Source organism: Camelus bactrianus, chromosome 5 (genome assembly GCF_048773025.1).
Source record: "Camelus bactrianus isolate YW-2024 breed Bactrian camel chromosome 5, ASM4877302v1, whole genome shotgun sequence".
Lineage (NCBI taxonomy): Eukaryota > Metazoa > Chordata > Mammalia > Artiodactyla > Camelidae > Camelus > Camelus bactrianus.
Genome location: NC_133543.1, coordinates 86,184,569 through 86,200,258, shown reverse-complemented (window position 1 = coordinate 86,200,258; position 15,690 = coordinate 86,184,569). Strand labels below are relative to the sequence as shown.

Genomic DNA, 15,690 nt, shown 5'->3' with positions numbered 1-15,690 from the left:
AAGCTACGGCAATCAAGACTGTGTAGTAGTAGCATAAAGATAGACATTTAGATCAACAGAACCAACTGAGAGTCCAAAAACAAACCCTCCCATTTATGGTCGATTGATTTTCTATAAGGAAACTAACCAAGACAATTCAACAGAACGACTAGTTATCTGCACACAAAAGAAGAAGTTGGATCCTGACCTTGCATAGTATAGAATAATTATCTCAGAATGAATCAAAGACCTAAATATGAGTCAAAATTACAAAACTCTTCAAATTAAATATAGGAATAAATCTTTGTAGCCTTGGTTTAGGCAATGGTTTCTTAAATATAACAACAAAAGCCCAAGCAACAACAAAAGAAGAGAAATTGGATACCATCAAAATTAAAAACTTTGGGGGTTCACTTCAAGAAAGTGAAAAGACATGCATAGAACGAGACAAAATACTTGCAAATCATTTATCTGTTAATGGACTTTTACCAGAATATATAAAGAATTCTTAAAATTTAACAATAAAAGAGAAATAACCCAATTAAAGACAGGCAAAGGACTTGTATAGATATTTCTTCAAAGAAAATATACAAATGACCAACAACACATGAAAAGATGCTCAACACCATTAATCTTTAAGGAAATGCAAATCAAAATCATAATTAGATAACACTTCACACCCTCCAGGATGGCTATAATAAAAAATTTGGACAATAACAAGTGTTGGCAAGGATGTGGAGAAATTTGAACCCTTAGTCTTTATTGGTGGAAATGTAAAATGATGCAGTCATTTTGGAGAAGACAGTTTTAATTCCTCAAGAAGTTAAACATAGAGTTACCATACAATCTAGCAATTCTACTTGAAAATATATTTTCACACAAAAGCTTGTACACTAATATTCAAAACAGCATTATTCTTAGTAGCTAGAAAGTGGAAATAACCCAAATATCCTGATGAATAGATAAACAAAATCCATAATTGGAATATTATTCAGCCATAAAAGGGGATGAATATGGATGACCTTTGAAAGCATTACTCTGAATGAAAGAAGCCAGACACTAAAGGACACTTATTGTATGATTCCATTCATATAAAATGTCCAGAAGAGGCAATTTCATAGAGACAGAAAGTAGATTAGTAGTTGTGTGGAGGAGAGGCACTGGGGAGTGACTGTTAATGGGTATGGGTTTTCTTTTGGGGCTGATGAAAATGTGATAATTGTACAACTTTGCGAATATACTAAAAGCGATGAATTGCATACTTTCAAAGGGTAAACTTTTTGGTATGTGAATTACATTTTAATAAACCTGTTATAAGAAGGAAAAAAAGAACAAGAGAGGAAGGGAAGGGATGAAGGGAGGGAGGGAGGGACGGAGGGAGGGAGGAAGAAAAATAAAGAGCTGTACAGATACTAGTCTGTAATAGTTTAGGTCACCATCATCCCTGACAGCTTCAGTGCTGTCAGGTATTTGGATTTATTAGCTTGTGTTTAGTTGTGCTTTTTCCTCCCCCCTACCTTTTTTTTTTTTCCTAAATGTTGAGGCTTCAATCCAAGTCATCCTGCCAAAAAGATTCTCAAACATGTGTTTCCAACATATCTGAGTCCATGGCCAAATGATCCGGATTCAGCTAAGAAATCATCTCCAAATTCACTTTGGTTATGGATTAATAGACAAGGGGACCTCCAGAGACCCAAATATTTCTCTTTTTCAAACATTGTGACTCATAGTTCAACTGATGATAGGTTCCCTTTAGTGCCAGGTTAAACTGAAAATTATAATCAATTTGAAAATTAGAATGAATACCAAATGGAATGAAATACACACTGACATTCAAACATACCTTGAGGAATGCCCTTTCATATTACCACATTAAGAGTACATAAAAATAAAAAAGACTGTACCTGTATAGTGATTTTCGGTAGTTATGCAGCACCCTTCTTTTGAATTGCTAAGAATGCTTCATATCATCTACTTTAGCAGTTGTCACAACATCCTTGTAGGTGGCAAGCACTGTACTAACAGTGCAATACAACTGCAGGTCAGACAGCCCAGGGACATTCAGTTATCACATGAGGTCTAGAGCGTAGGTAGGCGTGAAATCCAGATGGTCCATCTAATGATGCTTCATCCACATCTGACTGGAGTGACATCTTCTTGGACTGATAACCTCTTTCACCAATGATGGTTTTGAGTTCCTATTATTCTGGATTTTCCAAGCGTGTCTGCCATTTCCTAAACAGATGGTCAGTATCACACAATATGACTGTTTTTGATGGTAATAGAAATTACATGGCTAACATTTCCTGAAAAAAACTGGATTAGATATGGAAAACTGGACCTTGGGGTTTTTAAAATTTGATTTCCTGTTTCATTTCCAGAAAAGCAATAGGAATATTGAAAAGTTTATAAAGAATATTTTGACATGGCTTAGTATCTACATTTGTTATACAGCATACAATTTGAGGATTTTAGATGGACCTGTAAGACAAGAGACGGTTCTTTTAGACAGCAAAAATAGAGAGGGCAAGAGCACAGTCAGTTTCATTTGTACAACAGTTTGGGCCTTAGTTTCCTCATGTGTAAAGTAAAAGTTTGGACTAAGTGATCTCTTTAAGTCCCGTGCAGCTATTTGATTTGATGTCTGTGATGTTCTCTCTGATCAACTCGAAGCTTAGGCAGGGATACGTGCGTAGGGACAGCATCCAACTTATTTATTTCCCAGGATATTTCCCACATGTAGCACAGTGCCTGGCACACAGTGTGTGCTCAAAAATACCTTCTGAATAAATACATGTCTACAATATTTTGTTTTATAAGATTTTCCTTGACTGCGAAGCACTACAGTTGAAGTTAAATTTATCATAACAACCCCTCCCAGGAATTTATCTGTTGTATTGCTAATATGTTTTTATTTTCCCAGATTTCTTTCATTCCTAATTACTCTGACTGACCATTCACAAAAGGATAAGCTTTGAAGATTTCCAAAAACCTCTGGTGAGGAAATTTTTATAAGCGCCCCTGTATTTCTCACTACATTTTAAAAGGTTATTTATATCTGCAGTATTTTTGGCATTTTAACAAATAATAACATATTCATATTACATCAACACTTACTTCATTGTTTTTCTTTTAAAAGTTCTTTTTAAAAAATTCCAACATCGTCCCTGGTTTTATTTCCTTCATCTCCATTAGTTACCAGTGCCGACTCTATTATTTTTATTGCCAATATTCCTCTAGAAAACTTAGAGGAGATGACCTATGTGTCCTTGATTTCTGCTTCCAAAGATGCTTCACCAAAGAATAGAAACTCTTTATAGAATGCATACGCTTTAGGGGCATCTGTCTCTGTCTTTAACTTGACAAAAATAAAATAATAAAGTTATGTGTTTCCTTCACACATTTAAAAGCCAGAAATAGATTTAGACGTACATTTTTCAACCCCTGTTGCCAATTTAACAAGCAGAGCGAACCAGACTGCGGCGAGGACGCCACGGCCGCCACCCGCGCCTGCGCCTTCCCTCCCCCCAGGCCCAGCCGCCCGCAGCCCCCCAGGAGCCCACCAGCTGCTCCCCTGGCAGCTGCACGCCCGCCTCTGGGACTGTTCCTGGGACTCATTAAAATCATAGCATCACAGTGTGTCTTTGGACCAGCTCTTTGACACCACTGAACTTCTGCAAATGATTTACTCGGTTTCAGCCTCTTCACGCTTCACCATCGGGAATGGATAGGGACTAACTGACTGCCGCGACCTCCGGGGCACGGTCAGCCTCCTCAAATGAAAGCAGAGGTCAAAAGATGTGTTCCAGGTGCCCACAAAGATGGGCCTGACGGGGAGGTCCATCTGTTACTGCTTTTTCACCCTTCAAGGAAGGAAACCTCCCAGACTTCTGAGAATTTAGAACCCAACAGTACAACATGGTTTTAACTAGTAATATATTTGCTACACATTTTTCCTTAGAAGATATAAAATCAGTTTTGTAATGCCTGTTACCTCAGTCTGTTATCACACAACATACTGAGTGAAGAGTGTCCTCCTGGCCTGAGCTGGGCAGATCAGAGTCTCTCCCAGGAGTTCGGAATGCTCATCTCAGTCTGTCCTGGTTTCTCCAACACAAAAGATGTCACTGGGGAGCTGTGGATCATTAGGGTTTGGGGCTGTGTGCCCTGAGGCCGTAAAAACACCTGTAAAAAGAAAATGAAAGAGAAATCTACAGAGAGAAAAGCAGAGAGAGTGTGTGCTTCCTGGCTCCTCCAGTCTTCCTGGCTCTTGGTTCTAGGCCCTCAGGAGATCAGGCTGCCTCCACCCTTGGCCTGAAGTTCACTTCTCTTATATGCAATGGAAGTCTTTCCTAAAACATTGACTTCACAAGTTTTCCAACAACAAAGCACAATCATATTCCTTTTATCAAGGTCAGTTATCCAAACTCTCAAGAATTTGAATTTTCGAACCCAGAAGTAATTGTTTGACGTATCTAAATAGTAAAAGGTATATTTTTGGTCCAGAATGACACAGAGCATCACTCCCAGCTGTATGTAACCCTGCCAACTATCCCCTCCTCCAAAAAACAGTAATTCACCAATTATTTATTGGGAAGCTGCTATATGCTCTGTACCAGTCAAATGCTAAAGGTCTGAAAGCCATCAATACACAGCCCTTGCCTCCTAGGATCTTCCTGATTTCAAACTATACTTTAACCTACAGTAATCAAAACAGTATAGTACTGGCACAAAAAACAGACACATAGATCAATGGAACAGAATAGAGAGCCCAGAAATAAACCTACACTTACATGGTCAATTAATCTATGACAAGGGAGATAAGAATATACAATGGGGAAGACAGGTTTTTTGATAAATGGTGTTGGGAAAAATAGACAGTTTTCTTCATGCAAAACTACATGCAAAAGAATAAAATTGAACTACTTTCTCACATCATATATAATGATAAAGTAAAAATAGATTAAAGACTTAAATGTATGATCTGAAACCATAAAACTCCAAGAAGAAAATATAGGCAGATTATACAGACTTTTTGACATCAGTCTTAGTGATATTTTTTGGATCTCCTCAGGCAAAGGAAACAAAAGCAAAAATACACAAATGGGACTATATCAAACTAAAATGCTTTTGCACAGCAAAGGAAACCACCAATGAAACAAAAAGGCAGCCTAATGAATAGGACAAGATATTTGCAAATGATACATCCAGTAAGGGGTTAATATCCAAAATAAATAACTCATATAACTCACCATCAAAAAAACAAACACCAGATTAAAAAGTGGGCAGAGGATTTGCGTAGATATTTTTCCAAAGAAGACATACAGATGGCCAAATGACACATGGAAAGATGTTCAACATCATTAATCATCAGGAAAGCTAGTCAAAACCACAATGAGATACCACCTCACATCTGTCAGAATGGCTGCCATCAAAAAGACAACAAATAACAAGTGTTGATCCACTATTGGTGGGATTATAAACTAAGACAGCTACTGTGGAACACAGTAAGGAGGTTCCTCAAGAAATTAAAAAATATAACTACTATACAACCCAGCAATTCCACTCCTGTATATTTATCCAAAGAAACCAAAAATACTAATTCTATAAGAAGTATGCACACTAATGTTCATAGGCAGCATTATTTAAAACAGCCAAGATATGGAAGCAACCTAACTATCCCTTGATAGATGAATGGATAAAGATGTGGTATATATGTGATGGAATACTACTCAGCCATAAAAAATGAAATCTTGCCATTTGTGACATGGATGGGTCTAGAGGGTATCATGCTAAGTGACATAAGTCAGACAGAGAAAGACAAATAGCATATCATTGCACTTTTATGTGTAATCTAAAAAACAAAACAAAACAAAACAAACAAAATGAAAACAGACTCATAGATACAGAGAACAAACAGATGGTTGCCAGAAGGGAGGGGTCTGAGGGGTGGGCAACATAGGTGAAGGGGATTAAGCAGTAAAAGCTTCTAGCTATAAAACAAATAAGTCATAGGGGAAGGAATACGGTCAATAATATTGTAATAACTTCATATGGGGATAGATGGTTACTAGACTTATGGTGGTGATCATTTTGTGATTTATGAAAATGTCAAATCACTACATAGTATACCTGAAACTAACATAATATTGTATAATTTCAATTAAAAAAAGAATATTCCATTCTGCCTTAGAAAATAAGAGAAATGAACACATACGGAGAAACTAAGAATTGAAACAAATAGCTTATGAGACAGGCAAATTTTGTAAAAAATGTAAGATAAGTAAGTTAGTAACCTCTGAGATGTGTCAGACATCGATAAAGTAAGCAGAGCATTTGTATAATGAACGTGACTAGAAAGGGATGGAAAGAGCAAGAGACACCTAACAGTCACGATATACGAAATAAATGTGAGGCTGTGAATCATCAAATACTCATGACATGCTGAAGATACAGGACGCATATGAGGCATTAGCTATTTACAATGTCACAATTCAGCTGACCATTGGCTCCTCACATCCCCTGCACAATGAATGGAAAATAAAATCCATAGCTGCTCATCAGGCAAATTGCATTACAGCTATCAGCCAGATAGAGGCACGTAGAGCAAGTGTTTTGACCAGGGCACCTTCTATGTATTGAGCCACTTCGCTCAAATCTCAACTCTGGTCCTTGCTAGCATACCCTTATCAAGGGAGACAGAGACAGGACTGAGGATTCAGGTAATGTCATCTTTCCAAGATATGCCTACATGTCAAATGTGTGACCCTACCCCATCTCTTTCACTTTGCTTCTTGCTGTGTGTTTTCAACTGATTTAATAAACCATGTAATTTAACATCTTGTTTTGATCTGTAAACCCTTCTGTTCTGTGATCTCTTGGATAGCCTGCCTGTTGTTAGACTCACAGGCTTCCATTGTAGCAAGGTAATTTCCCCGAGTACAGTAGTATTTACAAGTTTTTAACTTGGATATGAATGGCATCATGTTGTACATATTCATCTGCAACTTGCTCTTTTATCCAGCATCATGTATGTGAGATTCTTCCATGGAAGATATGTGGCTCTATTTAATTTATTTTCTTAGCTATATTCACTATATGAATATATCACAATTTTACTCATAGATTCTTTTTTTAACTTTTATTGAGTTATAGTCATTTTACAATGTTGTGTCAAATTCCACTGTAGAGCACAATTTTTCAGCTATACATGAACATACATATATTCATTGTCACATTTATTTTTGCTGTGAGCTACCACAAGATCTTGTATATATTTCCATGTGCTATACAGTATCATAAATTCTTCTTTTGATATAACGTAGGTTTGTTTCCAATTTTTAGCTACTACAACCATTGATGCTGTGAATTTTCTTGTACATATCTCTTGGGCACACCTAAGAGAGCTGCTCTGAGAATATACCGGGGAGTGCAGTTTCCGAGTCAAAGAGTATGCACACCTTTAACTTGACCAAATATTGCCAAATTGCTCTCCAAAGTGATTGCACCAATTTATATCCTTATCAGAAGTATATGAGTCCCTATGTTCTTAATCCTAGCCAACAATTTGTGTTGTCAGACAAACATTTTTGCTGATTTAATGAATGGATGCACTCTCGTCAGAAAGAAATAATTGTGACAATTAAAAAACCTTGTAGCATTTCCTTAGTACTTCGATCATGAGGGGAAAAAATCTGTGTAAATTTTTTGTCATACTTTTGGACTTTCCCATCGTCTGTTTAGGGCCAAGTAAAATTTCCCATTTCTCTTTCCAACTCTGTGGACATCACAGGAAAAACAACTCTGCAACAAAATGTGTCTTTTTTTTTTTTTTCCCGTAGGGATTAGGGCTTGGAAGAATACCATGTTGTTTGCTTTATGTCACAAAAATATCCCTCTGATATGGGATAATGGGCACAAGAAAAAGAATTTAGTTGCATCGATGCTAATCAGTCATCGCTAAGTACATGACATAATGATGGTGGGTCAGTAGCTGAACAACTATTACTCATAGGCTAAGGATGCACTCACCTAAAAAATTCTAGAAAGTTGCTCCTTGCCCCCAAATGTGTACTCCAGGGGCTTGCTCCATGCCTTAAATTTGACTATTAGAAATTAATGTACTGGGTTCAAAGTTTTTCATATTTTAGAAACCCCAAAAGTACTCATGTATCATTAGCACCTTATTTGTCACATCTCTTTCAAAAGCACAAAGGGAATGGAATATAGGACCTGCGAGTGCCATTGGGTATAAAATAGAAGCCATTCTCAGCTTATTCCGCTACCTAATCTGGCACATTCAGACAGGCAAATCTTTGTTCTTAATTTCTTGCTGAAGCCTTTTGGGTGACTCCCCAGCAGCACTAGCAGTGTTCTCAAAATGCGGTCTAGGGGTCCCTTTTGGCTTCAGATCCTCCAAGGTAATTGTTTGAAAAAAGCAGATTCCTGAATTCCTGCCCAGGCCTACACTCAGAATGTTTGAGTGTGAGGCCCTGGAATCTGTGTTTTCAACAAATTACCCAACTTGATTTAAAAAAAAAAAAATACTTTTTTACAATTGGGACGTATAAAATACATCAAGAAAAGTACTGAAACCATAAATATGTGGTTCAATAAATTATTACAAAGTGAGCCACCATACAGCCACAGTATAAAACAAGAAAAGAGTCTTGCCGGCACTTCAGAAGTCCTACTTGTTCCCTTTCCAATCACCTCCCTCCTCCCTAATTTCAACTACTATTCTGATGTCTCCCACTACCGGTTTGAGTCTTGCACTCATTGAAGATGGGAGCTACAGCAACAGGATAAAATCCGCACGGCTTAGGGTATCATGTGAGGATGCTGCATAACTTGGGTCTTTGCAACCTCATCTTCTGCCTCTGCCCTCTTCACATTTCATTCTGAAGTCATTTGGAACCAGTCATGCGTCATTTTACAATTATTGCCCTAATTCACTGCTCTTACTTCACGCTGTTTCACTGCCTCTGTGCTGGCTGGGGAGTGCCCGTACTTCCTGAGTCTTCCCATTAAATTCATTCTTCATGACCTGTCCAATTACTACTTTCTTGTCAACCTCATGACTTTCGCCCCTGTGCCCCATCCAAGGCAGAACCATCACTCCTTCCATTGTGTGACTAAGAAAATCTTACAATGCAGAACAACTATTCTACGAGTCTATTCCCCTTTCTAGACCAGGAATTAGGGCAGAGATTTATTTATTTATTTTTAATTCTCTAGAGTATAATACGGGCCTAGTGTGTGTCCTTCAGTAGCTGCTTAGTTATTAATCAAACAAATAATCTCCAGGTATACACATCTTTGGAAAAGTCACACACTGCAACGTTAACACCCCCTGGTATATTTGCATCAGATCTTCTCCCTTGTCAGGAAACAAACCAAACTCAGACATCAGGAGAATACTGGGTGCCTGAGAAGAGGCTGAAAGCAAGTGAAGGAAGTGGAGTGAAATGCAAAGGGGGAGGTGGGGGGCCAGAGTGATGTTGCCAAGATCTCTGGGGGCCCTGCAGAGAAGGGAGCAATCACACTGCTTCACGCAGCACTGGGGGGCCTGCCTCACCAGAGTCCTCCCTTCCTTCTCAGACAGGACAGCTAGCTGTCACATGGCTGTGCTGTGTGGGAAGCCTAGACTAATCTGACCTCTTTACAACATCTTTCTCTGCCTCTTAATTGGCTTCACACTGTCCATCTGCTTCTGGGTGTCCATTCTTGTTTGAAAAATGCCACCTTATATGTAACCTGCCTATTTCTTGATCTCAACATACAAGGAAGGTGGAGTGTTCAGTCTTTCAGAACGCCTACCCATCCATAGTATGTGTGAGTAGGAGTGGAGGGCGACAACGAGGCACACAGGGGGCCTTGTGTAACTGCCCTGGTGCTCAGAGGCTCTGGATCCTAAGCATCTGGGCAGCCTGCCACAGGAACCTTCTCAGCAATGTAAATAGCCCTTACACAAATGAACCTAGACTGTTAGGCAAACTGAGAGGCTGCAAGAACAGGAACAAGAAGAATGACTCAAAATTTATATAATCCAAGAAAGATACTGTAAAGCAAAATTGAAACCTATCAGAAAGACAGTGATTGCCGGTGGTTTGATCCCTGGGATGGGGCTAGGGGTGGCTATGAGTCTGGAGATAACCAGACTGGCCTGCATGGAGCCAGCACTCTTGGGAGATGGCTGTGTCTGTGAAATGAAGGAATAGCGGAGCCCTGCAAACTATAGTGTTGGAGAGAGTGGACCCCTCTGTCCTCCCCTAAAGAACCACGCAGTCTGCAGAAGGGTTTCAAGCAGTGCGGGATCAGCACGGCATCTGGGGGACCCAGTCTACTGCAGAGACACAGGCAGTGAGAAACAGTGACATTAGAGGCCGCCCAGATGCCAATTCTGTTGCTGTTTGGCTGTGGAAGCTCGATGATGAAAGAATCCCAAAAGCCTGGGACTGCATCAGTCCCTGGAGGAGGGGCACTCTCAAGAAGATACAAGTGGATAAATGCCTGAATGATTAATCAGAAAAATAAAAGATTAAAGCCTTCATGATAAATATATATACACCATACATATTCACAAGTGATACACACACACACACACACACACACATATCTGACACATGGTAGGCTTTCCGGACGCGTAGTTATACAGGACTAATTACATATGAATGGCTCACTACGTACATATTTGTTGGATACGTTCCTGATTTTTGTTGCCCTCTTCAAATAGATAAACATAGAATTGTTTTCATTTTTCTTTCATTGTAAACTGCTTTCAAAGGATCCTTCTTTAAAGTAACATTTAAATTTCCCCCTGATTTTTCAGAGTAATGCATGTTGGTTGTTGAAAGTTTTGGAAATTAAACAAAGGATAAAAATTATCTGTAATGCTGTCATCCAGAGAAAACCACTGCTAACATTTGGTAAATTGCCTTTAATATTTAGGCAGAGGGATTATAGTTTGTTCTGCTCTGTCCTGTTCTGACCACTACTATTGTATCATGAGCATTTCCCGAAGTTATTAATAAGTAAATATATTCTGTCATATAGATGTGCTATAACTTAACCAATTCATCATTTTGGATGTTTTGGTTTTTCAATTTTATAAATAATGTTGTGGTAAATATCCTCTTCTTAAATGTTTATAAACCTAGGCTAATATCCTAGAAGTGAATCTGTTGGATCAAACTGACCCCTTTGAAACCCATGGTTCAATTTGCCAAATTACCCTTCTAAAGGTTGTTTATCTTTTGACCAGCAATCTGCATAAAAGCCCCTAACCTTACCAACATCAGAATTATTTGGAAAAATTTATTTAAGGAATATATTTATAGTTGGCAAAAACTCTCACTCTGTCATCTTTAGAGATTGTTGTTACAGTAGGAAATGAAAAAAATACAGCAATAGTTTCTATTATTAAGAAATCAAGGTCCTTAATGTTTCTGGCTACCATATATCATTGCCAATCCTGGGCAAGTGGATAAGCCATGATGGTAAGCACAACAGTATAATAATCTGGGTAAGCACAACAATATAATTCAAACTGTAACTTGGCAATTGGATGTGAACAGAACCATGTTTATTTCAATAGTTTTAAATCTCTTATTGTACAATACGTGCATTGCCCTTTCCAAGTGTCTGCTCCTAGAAGGCAGTGTTGAGTAATTTGTTGTGACTATTAGCACAACTCATTAATATTAATACACTAAATTTCTTCATATGTCAACCACAGCGTGAAGACTCTTGGTGCAGTGGGTGTTTTTTTGAGCCCATCCTGCTTTCTCTTTTTCTCCCAATACATGCCTGTATCTGATACATTCACCACCTCTCCCAACCCAACTTAAAGATAACATACATTATAAATCAATTAAAAATGTTAAAAAAAAAAAAAGATAACATACAGGCTCTCTCCAAGTGAAGAGAGCAGGATAACCGCTGTTGCTCTGCCCTTCTTCCTGCAGCTCTATCTCAAATACTCCATCCCATGATTGCCATCTGTCCCAGGTCAAGAGCACATTTTGGTGTCTAGCTTAGAGGAATTTTCCTTAGGATGACTTCTTCTCTGTCTCATGTTTTTCCCTCCTTCAGGAGAGTCATGCATTTGGGTACTTTTCCTTTGGTTTTTCACTTCCCCGGAAAAACTTATGTCCACTTTAGTTAGCTTCTCACAAATGTAGTTATCTTTTTGTCTCTTTATCTCTTTCTACTTTCTTCCAACTCTTGCCCATTCACTTCAAGAAAGGTTCTTTTCCTTTCCAAGCCCTTTTCCTATTCCTTTGCTCTAAATCTTGGTTGACAAGGCATGTACCTCAGTCAAGGAGACCATATCTGCCATGTGGAATGCTTAACTCAAGTTGGTGGGTCCTTTGTCTGCAGTAGACTTGAAAAAGAGACAAGAGCAGAGACAAAGTGGCAGAATGAGCACAGACTTGCTGTCAATCTCAGCAAATTGGGTGGAGAAGAGCAAAAGCCAAACATGGAATTGTGAGGAAGAAGCAAGCAAGCCAAGAATGAAGTATGCAAATGCAAGATGGTTTGGATAAATTCCAGAGACCAAGCAGAGTATTTTTTCACCTACTCTCCACTGGCCTTGAGCAGTTAGTGGAGAATTAGTAACGGCCAGTGTTTTAGTCCACTCAGGCTGCTATAACAAAAAGTACCATAGACTGGATGGCTTAAATGACAAATGTTCATTTCCCACAGTCTGCTATCTGGGGAGTCCAGGGTCAAGGCACCAGCAGATGGTTTGGTGTCTGATGTAGGGCCACTTCCTGGTACACAGATGGCTGTTTTCTTGCTATGTCCTCACATGTCAGAAGCATGAAGAGAGCTCTCTGGGGTCTTGTGTGTAAGAACACTAATCCCATTCATGAGGACTTCACCCTCATGACCTCAGCATCTCCCAAAGGCCCACCTCCTAATACCATCACATTGGAGGTTTGCATTTCAATATATGAATTTTGGGGGGACACAAACATTCTGTAACAGCCAGGACTGAGTGCACAGTAGTTGGTGTTGTTGAGGCCTGAAATGGTGTCATGGAATAGTTAACTATGTCAGTTTTGCACAGTGAATGCCAGAGAAAGGGGAAAAGGTGGGGAAAAAAGAGAAAGAGTAGCTGAGCTGTAACCACTACTGCCAGAGAGAGAGGATAGAGGGGAAGAAAAACAAGGCACTAATCCCTAAAAAATGTCCGGAAATTCTCTTTAGATAGTCTTTTCAAAAGTTTCCATTTACATTTGTCTTAAAGACAAACTTTTAAAATAAAAACAGAATTACTCTTCATTCAATTAGACGTTTGGTGTATTTACTGCCTAAAATTTTATTATTTCTGCTCTTTATATCAGCAATGCAGAGTATAAATGTCCTACCTATAGAAGTCAACTGGTTTAGATGACTTCTAAAGTCCTACCTACCCACCCCAAAATCTGTAATTCTGTATTTTCACTTGCATTTTATAAGCATTTGTAGTCCATCTGGGAATCCAATGATTTCATTTCTTTTTTTTTTTCCCCAACAGGGATTGCAATACAAGTAAATAACCAACTTATAAACTACTGGAAACTAAACTAGTTGTATGTTGAATTTCTGCAAATTATTTGAAAATACTTTGAATATACAAAGGAAGTTTAACTAGGTGAACTTCATAATCCTTTAAATCTTAAAATTCTATAATATCTTGTATAATATGCAATATATGAAGATTTGCTCATTTTTTAGAAGAGCAAGTGTTTTTTAAAGTGCTGGCTCTTGAAATGATCCATTATATATTCCTATAAGCATACTTTTAAGATACTTGTTTATAATCTCCATATATTTAAAAATATTCAAATCTCCATACACTAAAAAATCTATTTAATCTACAATACACAACCAAAACTTTAAATTTCATATTGAAAAATAAAGGATATTTAAATTATATTTCCTATAATATGAATATTACACAAGACTCAGTTAACTGTAGGGACACCACCACAGAGGGTGGAAAATTTGTTAAGTATGGAATTGTTCTGAGTCAACAATAGAAGAACAAAAGGATAGAATTATACTATATCTTAGATCCTGCAGATCATAGGCCATGATGTTATTCTTTATTTCCTCTAAGATCATTAAAAATCTATCATTTGTTCTTTTGCTTTGAATCACTGAAGCATTTTAAAGAAATTTTTCTAAAAGTAATTAATTCTCTTTCAGGGACACTTTCATTCTAATGTCAGAAGAACTACCAATTTTCTACAATTTTTTACCAAAAACTTTATTTTTAGTTTCACAATATAATTTTTTTGTCCCCAAACTCCTATTTTTACAAATGCACTAATCATCGAAGTATTTTTAAGAATTATTTTTTAGATCCTATTAAATAGACATCTACTGAATTCAAGAGAAGTGGGAGACATACTTATAGAATGGAATGGAATATAGAATAACCAAAAACCATAATTGTTACCTCACAGGATGGAATGCTTTCCCTTAACAAACCACCAGGGCCTGGGAATGGGAAAAGAATATGTGTGTGTTGTCGGGGAGGTGGTGCTTAAGGGTGGCATTGGCGATGAAAGTAAGTGGTAAGAAGGTAAGTAAGAATCAACACTTCTTCACTTCTTTGAGTTGTCTCAGATACAGGTGAATGCCTCAATTCTTTTTTTGAGCAGCCATATTGATTAGTGTTGTCATTTAGACATACAGAACTGGATGCTAAAAGCTTTAAATTTTATCTTTCCTTCCTCCCACCATTTCCTCCAGTGTTTAAGGCAATGCAAAGTGGGCCAAAAATGTCGTTCTTAATGTGGGAAAAATGTACTATCTAAATGTGCTCAGAAAACAAACAAGGAGAGATTTCAGTGTCTAAATGTAGAAATAATCAGTTACAAGTCAGAAGAAAAAGTATCTGCCCTGACCCATTTCCTTTTCAGCATTACATTCAGGGCTGGCCAGACATATATAAGTTTGGCAAGAGGATTTAAAGGTGTTTCTTCCAATTCTGAAAACAATTCTACTGAGAGGCTCAATAGTCCAGGAAAGACTACTCATTTTACGACTTGTGAATCACTGATTGTACATCTTTATGGAAGAAAGTTACTTTTCTCTAGCTGTTCAGAACCAACAATGTCTACAAAGCATCAAGATTCCAGACAAGAAATGGAAGAAAAGAATTCTGCATATTTAATTTGTTCATTTGAAAATCGGTTAACCTATATCTTTCCAAGAAGTGGCCTTTATTTCATTACAACCTAAGTTAACTTTCTCTTTAGCAGAACAGGGTCCACAACTGCAAAATCCGGACAATTAGGCTAAGACACACTCCCAATAGTGATTCTTCAGTTGAAGAAAAATTTGAGGAAGTAAGCACGCTTATTCATATGAAGTATCAACACAAATATTCCAGACAGAACCTTTCACTAACACTGGAGAAAGAGGTTTAATTATATATTCCATTGTGGCATTACTCATTCCCATGACATGTTTTTGCAAAAAGGAAAACGTTCAGTACTTTAATAAGGTCTTTTTCTTTCAATGTTACCATCCCATCCATTGCTGCAACATAAAGATGTGGTATGAAGAATTTCCCATCTCAAAGAATGCCTTGTATCCCATTAGCAAAGTAGGCACACTCTGGAGATCGGCCAGGATGTGGTAATGGCTTTCTATAAAACTGGATTTTTATATATACGTTAAAATGGATTTACCTGTATTTACAGTGGTTTT

The 15,690-nt window shown here is 37.8% G+C and overlaps 1 protein-coding gene across 7 annotated transcripts in view; it reads right to left on the bottom strand.

The window, feature by feature from the left end:
- The window catches only part of NEMP2 (nuclear envelope integral membrane protein 2), a 299,056-nt gene that overhangs the window by 101,853 nt on the left and 181,513 nt on the right, over positions 1-15,690 (bottom strand). For 5 of the 7 annotated variants that reach the window (XM_045512007.2, XM_045512009.2, XM_074364266.1 and 2 more), the window contains one exon: positions 1,884-4,164. The gene's annotated coding sequence lies outside the window, so the exon portion shown is untranslated. The remainder of the gene's footprint in view (positions 1-1,883; positions 4,165-15,690) is intronic. The other 2 variants (XM_045512008.2, XM_074364265.1) reach the window with 2 other exon arrangements.